The 20,911-nt window shown below is 33.4% G+C and overlaps 1 protein-coding gene and 1 pseudogene across 2 annotated transcripts in view; one reads left to right on the forward strand and one right to left on the reverse strand.

Annotated features, from left to right (window-relative positions):
- The window catches only part of LOC143630847 (FCS-Like Zinc finger 14-like), a 43,512-nt gene that overhangs the window by 14,025 nt on the left and 8,576 nt on the right, over window positions 1-20,911 (forward strand). The window lies entirely within an intron of this gene.
- Window positions 247-8,640, reverse strand: LOC143630949 (auxin response factor 19-like; annotated as a pseudogene). The gene is made up of 13 exons (XR_013153265.1): window positions 8,586-8,640; window positions 7,831-7,949; window positions 4,427-4,525; window positions 3,951-4,007; window positions 3,721-3,879; window positions 3,437-3,521; window positions 3,270-3,360; window positions 3,028-3,192; window positions 2,845-2,967; window positions 2,678-2,753; window positions 952-2,604; window positions 690-880; window positions 247-596 (listed from the first exon to the last, which is right to left on the reverse strand). The product of XR_013153265.1 is annotated as an auxin response factor 19-like (transcript).

Here is a 20,911-nt window from a genome sequence, read left to right on the forward strand (position 1 = left end):
ATGAAAAAGTTAAGTTTGTGTTTTGTTACATGTTCTGGGATCATTATGGGTACGGAAATATGTGTTTGGGGCTAATGGCTTTGGTTTGAACTCTGTCCGTTTAACCTGTTTACGATGCGTATAATATGTTTAGCCTATCGTGTTAAGTAGGTTGACGTGACACGCTAATGACCTGTTTATGAAAAGATGGTTTACAAGTAATTAAGTAATTAAGTTTGATTAAAATGCATTTACCAAAATCTTTGCATACACTTGGATGATCAAATATGTTGAACTTTTTACCATAAATAGCCTTCAATAGCTCAATTATCTAATACAACATGGCAACTAGACATGATAAGTTTAACAACTGGATTAACCACCCATTCATGAATTAATAAGAACACGAGTGGGCACATAGCTGCCTATTTCTTAGACGTTAAACGTAAGTGGAAAGACGATACAGTGTTTACACTTGTCCACCACTGGAACTGCTACAAGCTTGATGTGGAACAACACCAACACCACCATTGCTGCCGATATCCCCATCCAAACTCATCAGCTGAACTTCTTGTGGTGACAATATTTTGATGCGTCTTACACAGTTTACAAACTCCCTGTAAAATAATAACATAACATACAATTAACAAAAAGTAACATTATTGATGAAATGATATAATGTTTTGTAATAAAGAAGATTGTGGACTTACTCCCAAGGGTCATCCCCAACAAGGAGAACATCACCCTCGTGATCCACGTAAACGAGTTTCCAGCCGATTCTTTGTCGGTCTTCCAGTTGACCCTCGATGCCAAACCTTCGGGCCAGGTCTTGTTTAAGCTCATCATACCCTGAATATGCACTAATATCAATTGATCGTCCAACTGCTCCTCGTTTATACACCTACATTTCAACTCAGACGCGTTAGAACAAGTGAAATAAAAAAAATGGCCTGAAAGGAAATGATCCAATACCTTGGTATACGTTCGCATTCGCTGAAACGGTTGTGGCGGTGGGGCCCAAACATCGTTATTTAATAAAGCGGCGTCATTTATGGTAGTTGAATTAATGGAGTTGAAAGTCATATCGGGAACTCCAAACGATTGAGAGACCATAGAGGACGAGAGTTCGGGTTGAGTGTCTTTAACGGGAATATTATTTTCGTAACTTGAAATCATTCCTTTTGTGATCAAAGGATCAGGAATGAAGGATGACATGTTTACTCCAAATGGAATATCGTTTTGAACTTCACCGTCTTGGATTGCGTCTCTAAATGGCAATGCTTGCGAGTCAAAAGACAAATGATTTGAGTTGTTATGATGAGGTTGTTGCAGATGAACCTCATTGTGAGAAAGGCAAACTGAAGTCGCTGATGACGAGCTGTCCAAGTAATCCATCTGGGGCCCGCCGAGATTCTGCTGCTGCAAGTATGCTTGCGGAGCTAAAAACCCTTGGTTTTGAATCTTGGATGCATTCAACATATCTTGTTTTTGCTGCAAATCTTTACCAAAGTTTCTATTTGATGCTGACATTGTCTCCAAACCGCTTGTATTTATTAAATGAGTGGAAGCTGGAACTCGACCATTGGTCATAGACGGGCCCACATTATGACCGTTATTGGTTGATGGTGACGTGGAACATGATGGAACATCATCACTGCCAGTTCCAGTCAGTAAACTGCTGCCATTTGTCGAGAGCTGATTAATTGTCATCATGGCGGGCCCTGTTATCTGACCTGACAACTCTTGTTGAACCTTTGGTTTCTGAGAATGATGTGAAAATCTAAGACTCGGGTCGTTATTATTTCTCAACATCTGTTGAGGTAGCGACGTGGCAGGTGGTTGAGGCGGCATTTCGGTAATTTGGTTGATTGGATGTTGCCCTTGTTGTGCTAAAAGTGACTGCCGCTGTTGATGAAACTTCTGTAGAAGTTGAACCTGACTCTCGGGTGTCTGTAGCTTTTGACTATATTGCTGATCGGGTAATTGGGACGGCAACTGGATTTTTTGTTGGCTTTGGCTTTGACTTTGACTTTGACTGACAGACATCATCTGTTGCTGCTGCTGCTGTTGCTGTTGCTGTTGTTGAAGTTGAAGAATATTCTGAGGCTGAATCTGTGACTGAACTTGGTTCCGAGTTAGTGTTTGGTTGACCAGATTTTGACTAACCGTCTGCTGGGTCAGGTCGGTCAACTGCTGTGGCTGCATCATCATGGCTAATGGGTTTGTCGTGGCAGGCATTGACCGTTGACTATTGACGTTATTAAATTGAAGGTTACTCTGATTAAGCATTTGTGGTCCACCATAGTTTTGAACAACCGGGCCGGTCAACGGGTTCAAATAACCCGGTTGGATTTGATTAGCCAGAGACGGGTTTTGCTGCTGCATGTTCATCCACTGTACTAAACTCAGACCTGGATCCTTCACGGACATATCTTCACCTAGCCATGGCATTGTTCTCTTGAACATATTATCAAGAACCCCTGACTCATCACCAAACTGGCGGGGTTGTTTCGTTTGGTAAAAAGGTGGGGTTGGGTAGATGATAAACGGAGCTGTAATGGGCTCTATTTCCCAAATCGATACACGGTTACGCCTTTCACCAGCAGTTGCCTCATCCCAACCAACCTGTGATTATCACGGTTAACGCTTTAGTTGACCCTAAATATTCCAACACAAACAATAAGTTATAAATACATACCTGCAGGTTACGCCATTGCGAGTTTTCCCATCTAACACCATCAAGATCACTGATACCAGTAATCGTACCCATATACCTGCAATAATTATTTTCATTAAAGACTAAAGTATTTTTTATCAAAATTATAATATATGAAAAAGAAGCAAATGTGTTTAAAATATTATTACCTTCTTGTACTCGATTCTTCAGTCTCAAACATCATCCGGAACCGCATGCCGAGAGAGATTTGGTTACTGCAGACTGCTTTATATTACTTGGCTAACGGGATCACAAATTCTGACGGGCTCGCCCTGTTCTAAAAAATTAGTAAATTTGAAATGAATATTAATTAGAAAGTAAATTTAATTTACCTTGGATTATAGAACACAGTAAAAGGGCTGTTGTTTGCAGCTGCATGGGCTGCAGCAGCTAAGACTCCAATATGCATACTATCACTAGACAAAACTGATGATGATAAATTTGCTGGCTGTCTGTTAGCGCGTTTAATACCCAATAGAAGCTGTTGTTTCTCATCCCTGTTATATAAATGTATCGAATATTAATCATATTATATATAAAAATTGCACAAACTTAAATGTGGTAATGGAGTTACCTAATAAACAATACCGAGTCTCCTGCAAAAAGCCTCTTCCCGCTAACGAACAGACTCCAACCGGTTGTGAGCAGGTGACGTTTGGGTTGACCTGAATTTTGAAGAATGATTAGTTTGGTTCAATATAGAAAAAAAAATATTTTTTTAGATGTTCTTTTACTACTTACCACGATAAATATGGCGAAACGTCCATGCATTGTCATGTAAATCTCGTGCCACAAGCTCTTGTGCTGGTGGTTGCATAGAAAAATCCTATGAAAGAAAAAAAGAAATATTGAATGTTATCACATAAAACATAAGTTTTCTAACTTTATGATTGGGTTGATTCAGATTAAGGTTTAATATCTAACGCATCAAACCGGTATAATTAGCAAAATTAAAAGAAAACGGGCCAGATGAGTTGACCGAGTCAAAAGTTAATCAACGTCTACTGAAAGAAAGTTGAACTCACAAGAGGCGGAAAGATTTTCTCGGCTGCTCGACGAGGAACAGAAAAACCACCATGAGTGCTAGTATCACTTGCTGTCAAAGTTTTGCAAAAAAACTCGGTGTGTGGCTTGTGTGCTTTCATTGACAAATCTGACCTCAATAGTGCTTCTCTATCAAACTGCTAATGATAAACAATTATGAATTATAGTCGGTAACCTAAATTCAAGCTCAATGAATTACAAACGTCCATACCGAAGGAACGGGTTGGAGTGTCATCTGCGCATATACTTCATCTGTTTCTGTATCAGCCTGAAAAAAAAACATTTTCTGTAACAAAGTTCTAAAAGTAACTCGTATTTAAAACCAGTGTTGTAAAAATCGGGATTGATCTATGATTAATCACTAATCGGTGGGTTAATGATTAATTTTCAGCTAATCAGTGCAACTAATAGAGTAATCGCTAGTCAGCCCAAATCAGGTTATTTTAAAGGCAACCAGACCTTAGTTTTAACCCGTTAAGCCCAGTTATCGGTTTTCTCATTAATTTGTTATATTTACGTTTAATTGTTTATGTGAATACTGAAGTATTTATGTGAACTTTTATGCTAAGTTATCAAAACTATATGTATAATTTTGAAAACTAACATATAAGAATTACAATCCGATTAATAAGCGAGTTCTACACCACTACTTAAAACAACAAAAATGATTAATAAGCAGCAGCGTACATGCAACGTGACATTATGAAGGATGCACAACAATTTTGACTGAAGATTTGGATAGCTTGGAACTTGAGCATCCACATCCTTTTTCATAGATGCAGCAACCTGAAAACATGTATTAATGTATTATAATCAAATATTATTGAATGTCAAAAGGAAATGGCAAGTGGGTCCTAAAGAAAGAATATCATAATCATATAATATATTTGTAGTTTATGTATCATAAAGGCCAAAAGATATCAAGACTTGCATTAGCTGAACCTATGGTAGTAAAGACCAAAGAGAAGTTGCAGAGAAGATAGTTCCATTTCACCAACCATCACTATAACATGTGCATTGCAGCAGATCAAGCATTAATTTCAACAATACTTCACCACCCGTTTGTAATAATAGAAAATAAATGTTTATATGAAATCTACCTATATTCTAATAAAGTAAAATAAATGTGGACACTTGTCATGTTTTGGTTAATTCTCACAATTTTTTTCCCTCCAAAACTAATATACCCTAATATATGTAATAAATCAATAATTATTCACTTTCCTTTTACACTATATTTATATAATATCTATATATTTTTATAAATATAAATATTAACATATTATTTTACTATATATTTCAAAATACTTGGTGAATTCCAAAAATCAACAACAAATCATGTTTTTCAAATGAAAATTGTTTCAGGTTTTTTGCGGAACTTAAATTTGTTTTTTTTGGGTCAAAAGTTGGTAAATAGATTTTTGGTACAAGTTAACTACATTTAGGTCAAAATTTGTTGCGGGTCAAAAATGAAAATTTTGAGTACTTTTAAAAGTTTGAGAATGCAAAATAGATTTATCGTCAAATTTGTTAATGTCAAAAGTATGAAAGTTAGAATTTTAAACATGATTCAGGTTAAAAAAAAATTTTAAAGGCATTTTTTTGAAATAATCAAAAGGTTTGGGATTTGGCCAATTGACCATTTTCCCCTAAACTATTAAAATTTAAGAAAAGATTGCAATACTTTCGACATGCCAATCCCATGCCTATCAATGCTTCTAACTTTTATCAAATTTGAAATATTTATGTCAACATTAATTTTTCCTTAAATGGTGATAAGAACGTTGTTTGAGAAGCATGTCATGGAAAACTATGCTCAAATGAAACAAAATATTCACAAAATTGAATGGGTTAACATGTTATTTTTTATGTTGTCATTATGACAAAGTCGAGAAGCCCTCTGAAACTTATCAAAATATTTTTCATGGTGTGGCTCAGAAAAACATAGTTCTTGAAGAACATCCATTGCTACAATTTAATGTCCTGCTTTCCTTTGATGGGTGGTAAATTGATAAATATATCAATAAAGGTAACGTTTCTTTTGTATTTAGGCTGAGTGGTTAAAACTACTATCATATGAGAAGTCTTATTTCCGAAATTGTTCATAACCAAAATTCTTTCAATCATACATATATGACACCGAGAATGAATTTTTCAATAGAAAGAAACATTCTCGGGTACGTTTTTGCACGTGCATTTTTTTATTAAGTTCATTTAAAAAAATCATTTTGTGATATAAATAAAATCAATTTATGTACACATTGTATAGATACACGCATAGATGTAATACATTTTTTTTTCATATACGCTATGTAATTATTTGTTTTACTTACAATTTTATAATTTGAATTATCCTGTGTATGACACGGGCTCTAAAACTAGTTATAGATATAGCCAAACTCCTAACTTTCGGTTTTTTCTCGTAATAGTCTCATAAATATTTTGCATATAAAAAACCATCATATTTTCTGTTTTTTTTATCTTAAAAGTTCCTTCACATGTTAAACTTGAAAAAAGAAATGTCTCTTAGCTATGAGCGGATGAAATCATGAAAACATTATTTGACAAACTACATTATGATACCTATAAAAATAATTTGTTTATAACTTTTTAACAAGTTTTAATTATGCAAACCATTTTATATGTTTGATTTATTTTATTTTATTTTGCGGTACGTTATCCGCGCTCATATATATATTTATTGTACTGTTTTTGAAAATTTGCTTTTATCAACTTATTTAATAAAAAATGGAAAATAAAGACGAACATTGAACATGCGGAGGGCATTTATGAGAAAATACAGGAAGTTCACAAGTAAAAAAAAATTACTCCCTTCGTTCCATTAGAAGTGTCCATATTTCCCTTTATATTTGTCCGATTACAAATGTCCACTTTCAAACTTTATTAGCCAATTTCCAAATTTACCCATAATCACACAAAACTAGTATTAATAAGCAATATTGGTGGACCCAATTTCCAAGGGTATTATTGTCATTTGATATGCAAAAAAAGTAATCATTCAATCCACCTTAAACTTTATACTTTTCAAAACATGACACTTCTAATGAGACGAAGGGAGTACAAATTTTGTGCAAATTTAACATGTGGAGGGAGGGCCTTTAATGTGTATAAAATTGTTGAAGGAAACTATTTTATGTGATTCTAAATAATAACGCACACATTTCCTGTAATGATATTAACCTTTCTAACAACAAGTGTTTTCTTTTAACCAACAACCAATCGTGTATTCTTTTAACCAACTACCAATCGTCAGCACAACCTGATTATAAAAATAGTAAGTTGAAGGTTGCGGCCCCGCATAACCTTTTCACCAAAACTCACCCCAACTGTAACATGTGTAACTCTATGCATTTCAGAAACCGTATACAAAATAGACGTCACCATATTCTCACATGTTACGATCTTTAACAAAAAGTAAAGTGGTTTTCCTTTTAAGTTAAAGATTGGGGCCCCGCATTACCTTTTCACCAAAACTCACCCCAACTGTAACATGCGTGACTCTACGCATTTCAGAAACTGTATACAAAAATAGACGTCACCATATTCTCACATGTTACGATCTTTAACAAAAAAAGGGGGTTTTCCTTTTAAGTTGAAGATTGGGGTCCCGCATTACCTTTTCACCAAAACTCACCCCAACTGTAACATGCGTGACTCTGCGTATTTCAGAAACCGCATACAAAAATATACGTCACCATATTCTCACATGTTACGATCTTTAACTAAAAAAGAAAGGGGTTTTCCTTTTATAAAAAGTGCCTCCAAAAAGGTTAAATCACTTAAATCTCCATCTTACAAAAATTTACAACTTTCCTCTTTTCTGGCAGTAAAAAGTTGTACCGTACAACTGCTAAACCTAATTAATAGTGTCTAATACACTCACGCCTCATGCTAGTTGTACAATATGCATTAATACTTGTACAACTGTACAAGTGAGAACTTTAACAGAATCACTAAAATGAAAATGACGGAAACCTATAAACTGTTACAGATTCGGCTCACGTTAGACTCTACCGGCGCAAGGTAGCAACAACAAAAAAATAAGAAAAAGGCGTAGAATAGAATAGAACCTGTTCGCTGTGTCCTTGAGGAAAATAAACGACGTGGGTCCCAGCAGCCGGTAAGTTGACCAGAGGTCCGGCACAGGCTTGCCATAGCTCCGGGTTTATTATACTGCTATTCCCTCCACCTAATTCGGTCGGTAATATGAAAGTGAAAAATGTTATTACTAACTTTTTGCACCCGTGTTCGTTCGGAAAAATAACTCATATTATTCATAGCAATAGCAATTTCAGTTATTTTTCCGAACAATTATGGGTTGTTAAGATGTTCATGGTCTATGCTCTAGGCTATGAACATCTTAACAAATTATCCGGAATCAATTAGAAAAATAACTAATATTATTCATAGCAATAGCAATTTCAGTTATTTTTCCTACTGATTACAACATGTTAACATGCTCATAGCCTGTGTTCTAGGCTAAAAGTTAAGTTGTTCATAACAATGTTAAAAGGCTATGAACATCTTAACCATTCCTTGGAAATTGAATCGATAGCCACTTAAGTTATCGATAAGTTACAACTAATAATCGGTTAGAAAAATAACTGTACTGAACGATTCATAACAGTTTCAGTTATTTTTCTAACCGATTACAACATATAAAGATGTTCATAGCCAATATAGCGTATGGTTTATAAGCATAGGCTTACGACATGTTAAGATGTTCATAGCCTATGGTTATAAACCATACGCGGCATAGGATATGAACATGTTAACAACAATTGGTTAGAAAATGATTCGATAGCCGAGAACTTGTTAAGCTTACCTTCGCCAGGATTCACAGTTAATATCGATCCGGAACTGGTTACAGGCACCTTCATTGCTCGTTTGTTCAAATCACCGATACTAAAACCACCAGAGATTCATCGGAGTGCGATTACGGCTTTCCGTAAAAAAAAGGGCCTAAATTTGATGACCGGCGGCAAAACACGCCGAAAAGATAACGGAGACGGAATATTATTAATAGAAAGGTGCCGGAAAAGGTGGAAGTGAGACAATATGAATACCGGAAGCACTTTAATAAAGGAGGAAATAGTGCAGAGACCAAATGCTAATGCTGCTGCTGCTGCTGCTGCACATTTGTGATTTGGCCTTTCACTCACACGCTCTCTTTCTTCAATACAATATAATATAATATAATGTTATGTTTGTTTCTATAAGCTGCTACTTTTTGTTTGTTTGTTTGTATGTATGTGTATCTGAATCTCTATTTGCGTCTCTAAAGGCGTGTGAAAATGTATGTATTTGTCTGAATCTTTATGTGTCTGAAAACAATCTTTATATAACTCTCTCTCTCTTTAGTGGGGAGACTTGCAAGATAAAGGGGATGGGGCCTCTCAAGGTTGACTAGAGGAAAGAGGTTATTTCAATAATTTGGTATATAAACCATGCTATAGGGTAATACTATATGATCAATAGTTGGCGGTAGGGGTGTGTATGGGTCGGTTTAGAATAGTTTTAAGTCAAACTCATAATCATAACTGATATGTCAGTTAATGGATAATCATAACCATAATCGACCTGTTATGGCGGTTTCAGTTAGTTGGTTTTGAATGTCATAGTGAGTCGGTTAACCATAACCAAAACAATGTAATTGGGCCTAAAAGTTTGGTATCAATTTTGCAAAAAAACGACATGCCATAATCCAACAAACTATATAATCCATAATATTGATACCAAATATTCAAAAAAGAATGACATTATATAATCAAACAATGAAATTCAACTTTATTTTATAACAAACGTAGAACCAAAAACATCAAAATAGTATAATCCAACAATATGTTTGGTGAAAGTTAATCCCAAACATGTTGTTGGTTAAATAAATCGGTCGGTTCGGTTATGGTGATTTTGGATATATATTTAACCAAAACCGACCCATAAATGGCGGTTTTTAAAAATTCAATAAACCGATCCATCGGTTATGTCGATTATCGGTTATAATCGGTTCGGTTATGTCGGTTATGGTTCGGTTAACGGTTATTACGGTTAAGTTGCTCACCCCTAGTTGTTAGAGGGGAAGGAGCACATATGGGTATTACTAATGCACCGGTTAATCTTGCATTGTTATCTCATTTCTATCCTCATATACCCACAAACCATAAAATCATCGGCGACACCTACCCGCAAGTACCCCTAGAACATTGTGTGTTTTTTGCTTTTTATAATCTAAGATAAATAAAACAATTAAATGTAATTAAAATTAAAATTCCATTAAGATTAAAATATAAAATAACTGAAAACCGGGAAAATAAAATGCGACAGTTCAAATAAAAAAAATTAAAATACGAAAATTTAAACTAAATGATCCTTCGGCTAGTTATATGATGATGATGATGATGTTGTTGTTGTGTCTTCTTCTTCGGCTTGCCCTATGGGATCTTTGAAAAATTGTATGCTATTATCATTTAAAAGAATGTCGTTATCGGAATCGTTTGGCGGTATGAATATTCCGATATCATCGTTTGAGAAATTAGTTAATGAGGGTTTGAGTGAATAAAAGTGATGGAGGTTTTGAATGAATAAAAATGATGGAAGATCTGAGTGAATAAAATGGTAAAGAGTTAGTGGTATTTATATGTAATAATAATTAATTACACGTTTATATTTTCCAATATTCATATATTCTTCATGGCAAATTAAGGATTGCCATGAATTGTAATTTGACAATCTACCCACATGGGTGGGGATGGGTTTGCTTTGTAGTTTAGAACCCATAAATCTTTCCCTTGCATGTACCCATTCCTCTTTTATGGTTTGTTTCGTCAGATCCATCATGTGAACGATGACGGCTAAGTCCTATCTAATGCTAGGTTTAAAAGGAGTGTTAAGTCTTTTTATCCTTTTAAATAATCATATATTGTGTCATCTCTGTATAGCGGGTTCGTTAATTAAAACCCACAAAGTATTGATAAAGATTTATATGATAGTGTTGTGAATAGTCGTGTTCGTCTAGCTCTTGTTGATGCTTTAAGAAGCTTTGTTTTGTGCATAAAATGGTGGCGACCGACGATCAAGGATTATCTTCAAATTGCACTTTATTGACATGAGGATAATACCATAAAGCATACATCATACATTTAGCTTTATGTAAAATGTGTTACGAGTGTATAAAAAATCAGTTAATCGGGAAATATGTAAAATAGTCAAGTTGACCAAAAATATTCTCAACATAACACGGGTAATGACTTTTCGATTTCAAGATATAAGCAATTAAGAAAGACACGATCTAAGGTTGACAACTAACTCGTTTGGCATAGGAGGCACCTTGTAACTGACATAGAATAACACAAGAAAATACCTAGGTTCACAAAATATCCAACCAACAATTTACACATGGACTAACTTGGCTACAACAGTGCTGGATAATAGAGTAATTACATAATTTAAATATGATGTAATTACATAATTACACTGTTTGTATATATAATTAATTTACTTGATTCTCATAATTAACACGTTAATTTAATTTGTACGTTAACTTTCCTCTATAATATATACCATACATGTAAGAAGGGATGAGCTTTAGACTAAAAAAAGAAGGAATCCTAGTTATAATAAACTAGCTTTAGAAACCCGTGTATTACACGGTATAAGTTAATGTATAAATTACAATGAATAATTTAATACAAATAAAATAAAAGATGATTTAGTCTCTTTCTATTGTGTAAAAAATGTATTACAAATATAGTCACTTTATATCATCAAATTTATTTGAATTTTAAATTGAGAATGGGTTGTTCTACCATCGGTATACAATAATGAAACAATGCCACTGAAAGCAACATTTAAAACAATAATACCTTTAAATCTGAAAGATGTAGTTAAAGTCTTTCACAAAAATGTTTTTCACTCCATACCCTAAACCATAAACCAAAAAAGACACCAAATTTTCCTTTTTGAACAACTTTCATGTTGTCCTTATAAACACACTATTGTTCAACTGTGACAATAATCTTATAGTAAATATAAAAAATAAAAAATTTGTCTATGAATTTAAGACGTATTAAACATTAAATATTTTGTAAAAAGTAAACAAAATTATTATAGTTTTATTCAATATGAGGATGTCTCAAAAATTAAATATTCGTGTACTCTTTAAACATAAACTCTTTTATATACATTTTAATTTTAAAGAAAATACCTTTATGACACATAATTATTATATATATTAATATTTTTTTTATATTAAGTATGTTTACAATATAATTTATAACATTAATAATTCAATTAATGGAGATTGACTAATTAATACGATATGTTGAATTTATAATCAGTACTATATTTAGAACAAAGATATATTTTTTTATTCTTTTCCATAGATAGAAGAGAAGTGATTTGGGCGGGAATTTGATAGTGAGAATTAACCATAGAATGACATATGTCTAGAATTATTTTCTTTTATTAGTAGAAGTAGATTTAGTTATATTGGTCTTGACCTTTCACTCGATTGTTGATACTACGTATTTTTGATACCTTTTAGCATCTCATTAACATTATGTCATTACTACGTATTTATATATGTCATATACTACAAGAAAACTGAACTACAACCTAACAAGCTATGGATGTATTTTTTTGAGCTTTTATTTTTTTTACAAGAAAAGAAGTATAAATTTTCTAATATATGAATCTTTGATAAAAAGAAAATTAAACTGTTTTAATGTATGAAGTATAATTAAAATTAAATATGATTTGAATAGTGGAACAAACTTTTTGCTATTATAAAATTTGCTAATATGATATATGTTTTATACAATCTAATCCTTTCCGGGTTTTGATGCCAAACTAATCCACATGGCTAGTGGAAGGTTTTATAATAAATTAATAATTACTTCATTTTTACATCGCATCTTTTTTTATTACTTTTTCTCTAACAAACTCCTTTTTTCTTTTTTTTTTGGTTAACTAATAATGCTTAAAAAAGTAATATGCATGTAAATGCTACAACTTTATAAAAGATATGTTAAATCAGACATTAACTTTATTTTCACTTTTCTTCTCAAATCATTGCAAATAATAATGATTATTAAGCATTAACTTTATTGCATGTCACTCAAATAAAAGTTAAGTTTTTATTTTAAATTATACTTTACTATAATGAAAACTTGTTACACTTGTGTGAAAGTAAAACTTGAATATTACAATACATTAATGATACAAAGAATAAACTCATCTTCGCTGCTATAAAGTAGAAAATAGAAGGTGAAAGTATGTAACAATACTCCAAACATATACGAAACCACACGAAATAATTAAGTTTTACATGAAACAGTTAATTTTGAGTTATTATGCTTAACTCGTATCATAAGCATGTTATTTTTCGTCCTCAAAGAGGATGTTCCAATGGTTGCAAAGTTGTAGTAACGACTACCACCCATCAAAATGGTGAAGGTTCAAACATTAAAAACAACGTTTAAATAAAATATTAATTAAAATATGGTTTTTATAAGTACAACAGTCAAATTACTTATGACTCCTTTTATCCCATTTATTACTACATATCAACCCTAAACCCGTTTGGTAAACGTGTCCAAGCATTTACCATGAATAAATAGACAAGCCTTGTTCGGCTTCATCAACTCAATCCACCTATTTGTCAATTAAGACAACCATACACGACCATTAAGCTGGCAAGATTGTCACCCATAGTGAAAATCATAATCAAGCAAACTTCTAAAACAATGTTCTTATCTAACAAGAAAACCCTCAAATATTCTCTTGCACTTTTCCAAGAAGTCTCTAATACGATCATATTCTACCTTTGAATAATCAAAGTTAGTTAACAATAAGAGAGACACGAGATATAAAAAGAAACTCACATTCTCTGCATTATCGTGTTCCTCTCATTATTCTATCTGTCACATCAACAACGAGAGATAACAAACGATGGGGTTAATGACCGTTTCAAACTAGGTGTGGTGGGGCTCAGGATTCGTCAGTTCACGATTCACCAATTTGACCCATGTTCCACGTAACCAGCCAGTTCAACCATGGGTTGTTTGGTACATGCTTACCGAACTATTATGTGGTTCGGGGCTCGGTTAAACTGGAATGATTGGATAATTCAGATCTATTTTCTTAAGACACTGATAGCTTAGGACCAGAACATATAAAATTTAATTATGACTTAGGAATAAAACCTTAAATAAAGTAGCAAAATTATTAACATAGAGGGATATATATTATTATTTAATGATTTAATGATTCATTGTATATAGTTCAATAGCGTACGAAACTTTTCATAAGATAATACAACTCTTTGCGTGTTGAATCAAATTTAAGGTTATTTTATAAAATCAAATGACGTGTATGCGTTTATTTTTATTATTATAGCTTTACCAAACATTTGTTTTTCTTGGTTTTCAAAGTTATAAATAAAGAACACAAAACTTTTCAAATAGTATTATAACTTTGAATTTCTAATGTGAAATTTGAAGTTTAATGAGGCTCGTGGGACCATACAATCGCTAAAGAAATCAGAATGATACATATAAAATTTTTTTGATTATTATAAATAAAAAAATAAAATATGGTTTTCGTCCATGTGTTTTGTCTAAATCTGCGATTTTAGTCCAAAAAATTTAAATATGTGATTTTCGTCCATATGGCTTTATTTCACTTGCAATTAAACCCGACCCGCTAACCCCGTTAAGTCTGATCGTTAAACCCATTAGCTTGCCCCTCACATGAGAGGCAGTTTTGTCCTTTTTTCTCCTCAAATAAAACCCAACCTTAATTCACAAGCCTCTTCGCATGAGAGGCTGAGGTGTATTTTGGGAAAAATTGATAAAATTGCCCCTCACGTGAGGAAGACGCTGATGGGTTTAATAATCAGACTTAACGGGATTGTTGGGGTCGAGTTAATTGCAAGTGAAATGATATTTGAAACTATTGGACTAAAACCACATATTTAGACAAAACATAGGGACAAAAACCACAGTTTACTCCAAATAAAGCCTTTACACGTAACAAAGAGTAGCTAAGTTTAATATGTTTATTATTATTATTTTTGTTATTTATTACATTTATACAGGGCTCGGTTATTAGTTTATTACTTATTACGTAACCACTTTTAACTTTTTTCCTAAGACCATCTCCAATGATGGTTTTTTGTTGGTTCAAACCAACCCAAAAACCAAGTAATTATTGGAGAGCTTGGTTTATATCACAAACCAAAGTCTAAGTTTGATTTTTCAAACCACCAAAAACAACCCATTGTGGGCCCCAACATCACATCTTTCAACCCCCCCCCCCCCACACTCATATTTACATTTATAAAATATATTAAAATATTATACATATATACATATTTTTTTTATATTTATTTCAAAAATTATGTATTTTTTTTGTTTGTTTATTTTTTACGTAACGGCAAGTTTAACGATTAAATTTCTTAACGGCTAATTATTTAACGATTTATTATCTATTTTATAATGCTTAATTCGAATAAAAAAAATATTATAAGAAGTCTAGAAAAAAAAAACGTTACAAGAAGTCCTAGAAAAAGATATTTACGTAACAATGAAGCTCATCAAGCACTTCAGAATGATTTAATGGACCATTAGTGGACGGTTAATAATAATAATTCATAGGTTTTATTATTAGGCAAAGGTTTCAAATTATCTCTCTTTCATTTTGTTGAGTAATTGTCATTTTAAATTATGTAATATTATTTATTTGTTATATTTTAGTTAATCTATTTTTTACTAAATTTTTATTATATTGCTATTTATTTAAATAAAAATTAAATATTTTATAATATTGTGAAATTCTTATTTAAAATAAATGTAAAAGTAAGTAATGATGTGGAAATATAAAGATGGTTTGAGAAGATGTATTATTGGAGTAAAAAAAGTGGTTTTTAAGAAAACTGATGGTAGTGATATGACTGGTTTAAACCAAAAACTGTTGAAGATGGTCTGCCAACATACAATTATTTTATTTTATTATGGTATTATATGATTGTACGAAAGCTTAAGGTGTGCTTGATTTATTATACCGAAAGATTATCTCTTGGCTATAAAAGTATAAAACATCCCTAGATTTGTGGGTTTAAACATATTTTTATAAACTCACTTAATCATTTTAATTCGATGAGGCCTGTATTCAATTATTTTCATATATTTTAATGGCCAACAAACATATAACACTTAGGTATTTCGTACGGTATGACCCCAAGAGTCAAACCTTGTGAAATCAAAATTATTTTGGTTCTAAACTTTTATTGAACAAGTTCAGTAAAAACACACCACAACCCTCGCTATAATCGCCTCACGACCGTTCATCACTACCCACCATCATCGTCGTGGTTTTTCTTTCATCTAAAAGACTAGAGATATAATACGGTTTGTCGTATATGTTTTAAATATATATACGGAGTATTATTTTTTATTTACAATAGTATTCAACAAATAAGAAAAAAATAAAGTTGTTTTAAAAAACTTATGAACATACACACCAAATGGTTTTAATTTATGCCACATTTATTCTTCCTTTTATGACCCTGGAATAGGTCGGTTCTAAAGTGGATAAACTTTTATAACTGTGGAGTGTGGATGCTATTAACTCTCATTAATCATCAATAATGCTAAAAGTGTTTTAATAACTTTTAAATGCGTTAGTAAAATTACAGTAGACTTTATTAGTGTACAAGTTGTATCAAACTGGATTGATTTTAAACGCCAAAAATATATTAATTTTGTTTTTATTGAGAATTGAAACATTTATGTTCTCACTTGATTAAGGATCAAAACATGATCTTAGACTACTTATGAATCCATGATCACACATTAACAAAAAGAAAGAGTTGAAGTAGTGCATTCTGGTCCTCGAGAGCGCGTGACAAATGTGATCGCATAACGCTTTTAAATAATTTCTAGCGAAATCCTAACTATGAGTATCGATCTATAACCGTAAACTCTAGGTAAAATTGGTTAGGATCCTACAACATAAAAACATAGCATGTGTTTGTGTCATGCCTTCATTTATGAATAAAGAAATTACAATCTCATTATACATAAAACAATTAGCCTCATTTACCAATATCATCCATGTGCATTTAATTACAAGATGCAACTTGATACATTGTTGATGGACTCATTTCTATTTCATGTTACTTTAGTAGTATTAATAAGAAGATATTTTTACACGATCCTATTAGATATAATTAATACTTCTTTGATAAAATAAACTTAATTATATGATCGTAGAATACACGGTGTCTTTCATATATCAACACCATTAACGTGTTCATCTACATTGGTTATACTCGTACATACACATGCTTGCTACCTCTGTGAATAACGTTGTATGTCGCCTATCACCATCTTCTTCACCATCAACACCGGTGGCAATTCAATTATTATTTCCTCTTTTGTCCACAACATCAAAAGAGAAGTTGACATCAACGACGTATAACTAACTTACTATACTATAATTAAAATAAAAAAAAACTAAAACTTTCGTTATCAATTAAAAACGTGCTAGTTCTCTGGATCCATAATCTCTAATGTTAATAGTGACGTGTGTGGCAAAAGAACATAATAATGGGTATAGATAGAGTGGAGACCAGACGACATTAATGTTAAGTAAGTGTCGTCCAATGTATCATAAAGAGTCGTAAATCGTCAATTTACAGGTAGGGCGGGCGAATACAAGAATTTGGCAAACATACAGTGTTTAAACAGATAATTTCTAAAAACCTTAATTATTCAATAAGTTGATTGCAACTATTAGAAGCTGCCCCAATTAGCTAAACCTATCATTGTACAATAAGTAGGAAACAAGGACCCAACATTTATTATACATCATGAAACCTTCAATAACAAGCTTCCAACATATTTTGGCCCAAACAGTTTATATGTATTTTAGAAAGTTACCTATCTAGTTTTCTTTCTTTTTTTCTTTTTTTTTTCTTTGGAATGACAAATTTCAATAAAACAACCAACGAGACGCTAGGAACCAAACAACAACCCAACAAGGTTACAAAATGAAATTACACCAATCTATCCATCTAATATTTTTGAGGGGAGATCGATTTTTCACCCAAAGATAACACAACAATTTTATGCCCTCCATATATTTCGATAAGCTAACCGGGATATTTGAGAAGATGAGATCATTTCTGCCATCCAACTGCACCAACAAGTATCATACAACACCTTACATTTCCTATGATCCAAATTACTCGTTTCCTGAATCTTGAGTAAGTTGGTAACCGAGAAAGCATAAATACGAGAAATTTGACACCAAATGGAAATTCTTTGCCAAACCACCGTAACACAGTAACACGATGTAAAAAGATGATCGCTAGTTTCCTCTTGATCCGCACATAATATACAAGTCGTGGAGCCCCCCACCCCCCCACCCGGCTCGATATTTCTACTAGCAAGCGCCTTTAGAGACGTGATCCTACCCATTTTCACCTCCAAGTATAACAAACCATAATAAAGAATAAACTAATCAAAGAAAGAAATGAAGAAATGAGAAAGAAAAGAGAAGAAGTAAAAGAAAGAATGGAAAATGTAAAGGAAAATTCCATCCCACATTGGTGGAGGGAAGAAAATGGAAGGCTTCCACCATGATATAAATAAGATTTCTAACTCTTGTCCCACATCGCTAGAGTACAAAACTTGTAAGCTCTTTATAAGGAAGAGAGTTCACATGATAATATTCTTATGTGCCAAATCACACCCAGTAGTCCTAGCGGAGGGTGTTGCACCCAACGTGCACGGGCACGGGTGAAGTGCGATAGGCGCCATGTGGCGCTTTGATGGCGCACTTCGCACGCTCGGTCGCCTTAGTGTTTTTGCATCTTCGCGATACGCGAAGATGTGACGTGAAAGCTACGCAACATTGACACGTAGCCTGACACGTGTCACGCCACGTGGCATAGCTAGGGCTGACTCGGCAACCCTACTGCAACTTCGCGATACGTGAAGATTTCCTTCGCGATACGCGAAGATGCTCAAATTCAAGCATAAATAGGGCAGCAATCTGGAATTCACAAACTCGTCCCAAAAATCATGTTTTCTCTCGTATTTCTTATATATAAGGCCAGTATTATACCAAGTAATTGTAACGGTACCTCTCCGATTGAAAGGAACTTTTATAACACGAATCCAAAAGCTCTACCTAACCAAGGCATGACATTGTGCTATCGTGTAAAGTTTCATGTCTCGTGATTATCGTTATGATTATGGGTTTATACTAATAGAAATATACTACATTGTGTTTAATCTAGGTGCTTAATACCAGAAGGCTTGTTAAATATAAACTTGCAAGGTGAGACATTCGAAATTTTTGCATAACTCATATTTGCGTGAGAGAATTGATTTTCCAACACTGTCATGATGCTTTTCCAAAACCATCAAACTCATGACGGATAGTTTAAATATTTTCAAAAGATTTAAACTACATTACAGTGATTAAGTCTCTGTAGACTTATGGGATGGTTACTACTGGTATTGTGGGATTTTGTATACAAGGCTTGCCTACTGGGCTATTACACGTTACTTATTGGACAAGTGTTAGCCAATAAGTAATATGACCACAGTCACAGATACGGTCGAGTGACAAGTACCTTTCGGTAATTTGTAAGCAGGCAGATGTAAAAACATCTTAATGTTGTAACTGTAAAATGTGTCATTTATAAATGAATGTACTCACCAGTATTTCCTGCTGATCAAATATTTTTAAACATGTTTCAGGTGACTTGTTAGAGACAAAGGAATGATGCCTACGGGCTTCCAGCTTAAATAGGTGGCTTGTCACCAGAATAAAGAAATGTGTTTTGTAAATTAGGGTTTATCCCTATAAAACTTTTGTTTGTATAAAAATGGGTTTTTATCCCAGTTTATGAAATAAGAATTATGGTGTTTTTACAACTCTGATTAATTTTCCTAACTACGGTTCTGATGAAATATTCCGCTGCAAATTATTTTAATAAACATCGATACTACCACTCAACGTTCACGGTTCCCCTCCCGGGGTATAGGGGTCGGGGCTGTGACACCAAGCATCGATGTTAAATTTTTTTGAACCCAACTATTCCACTTCATGATAGACGAGACTGGAGCGGTTGAAGCAACAAACAATAAATTCTTCGTAGATGCCACCGAAAAAATTCACCAAACCCAGCGATTAGAGCCATTGTTCACCAAAGTTGCCAATCTAGTTTGCGGATCATATTTTGAGTTATATTAACATAGCAATAGTGCATTTTAGGTTAATTCTGTTTTTTGTTTAACAACAAATTGGATCATTTACGGATCATTGGCCTACCCAATCACCTTCATTCTTTAGGTATGGAACCATAGGGTGCTAGGCTAGCACATATCTGAAAGGAAGATCGTACATCTGTCCGCCCTATCAGTCCAAACCCATAGACCACCCTCAGAGGTGGCTCAATGTCATCTGATACCTTTAAGCAAAATTTTAATTTCAGGAGATTCTTTCATAATAAAATTTGTAATAATTTTTCGTGTGAACATATAAATTGTCACTTTATATCTATAGAAAACAAACTTTATATAGAAAACAAACTTTACAAACTTCAATTTTAAACAAACATTGAAGGTGTTGGATCAATGGTTGTGTGGGGATTGCATGAACCTTCAGAGCTTGAAACGTGCTTGTCATCACCCTGATGGCATTGTGAAGTTTAACGATCATGCAATTGACTCGGATACACACATTATTGGGATTTCGAAACCTTTTATCAAGGGCCCCGAGACAACTGTTCATGAGTCCTTCGTGTTGGATGTCTCCTTCCTTGATCGTGTACTTAAGGCACCTATCGTTACCTTCAAGAGTATCCCTCATAGTTGTCGGATGGCCTTTTCGCAAGCTTTGAAAACAACACTCTATAAAGTGGTTGCTTAACCAGATTCTGTTGATGCGTGGGTTAGGCTGTTACTTCTTCCTCGTTGCACTTTACAGGTGTTCAGACACAAAAATAGGCACGAAAGCAGGTCCGGGAATAGGAAAGCCATGCAACGTCATTCAATAATGAGTTCTTTAGCCACATGGGGGAAAGTTGACGGTATTACCATGTTAATTAAAAATCTGTTAAATGGTTCTAGTTTGAGG

Source organism: Bidens hawaiensis, unplaced genomic scaffold (assembly GCF_021521415.1).
Source record: "Bidens hawaiensis isolate Kalapana, Puna unplaced genomic scaffold, B.hawaiensis_p1.1 tig00005851_1, whole genome shotgun sequence".
Taxonomy (NCBI): Eukaryota; Viridiplantae; Streptophyta; class Magnoliopsida; order Asterales; family Asteraceae; genus Bidens; species Bidens hawaiensis.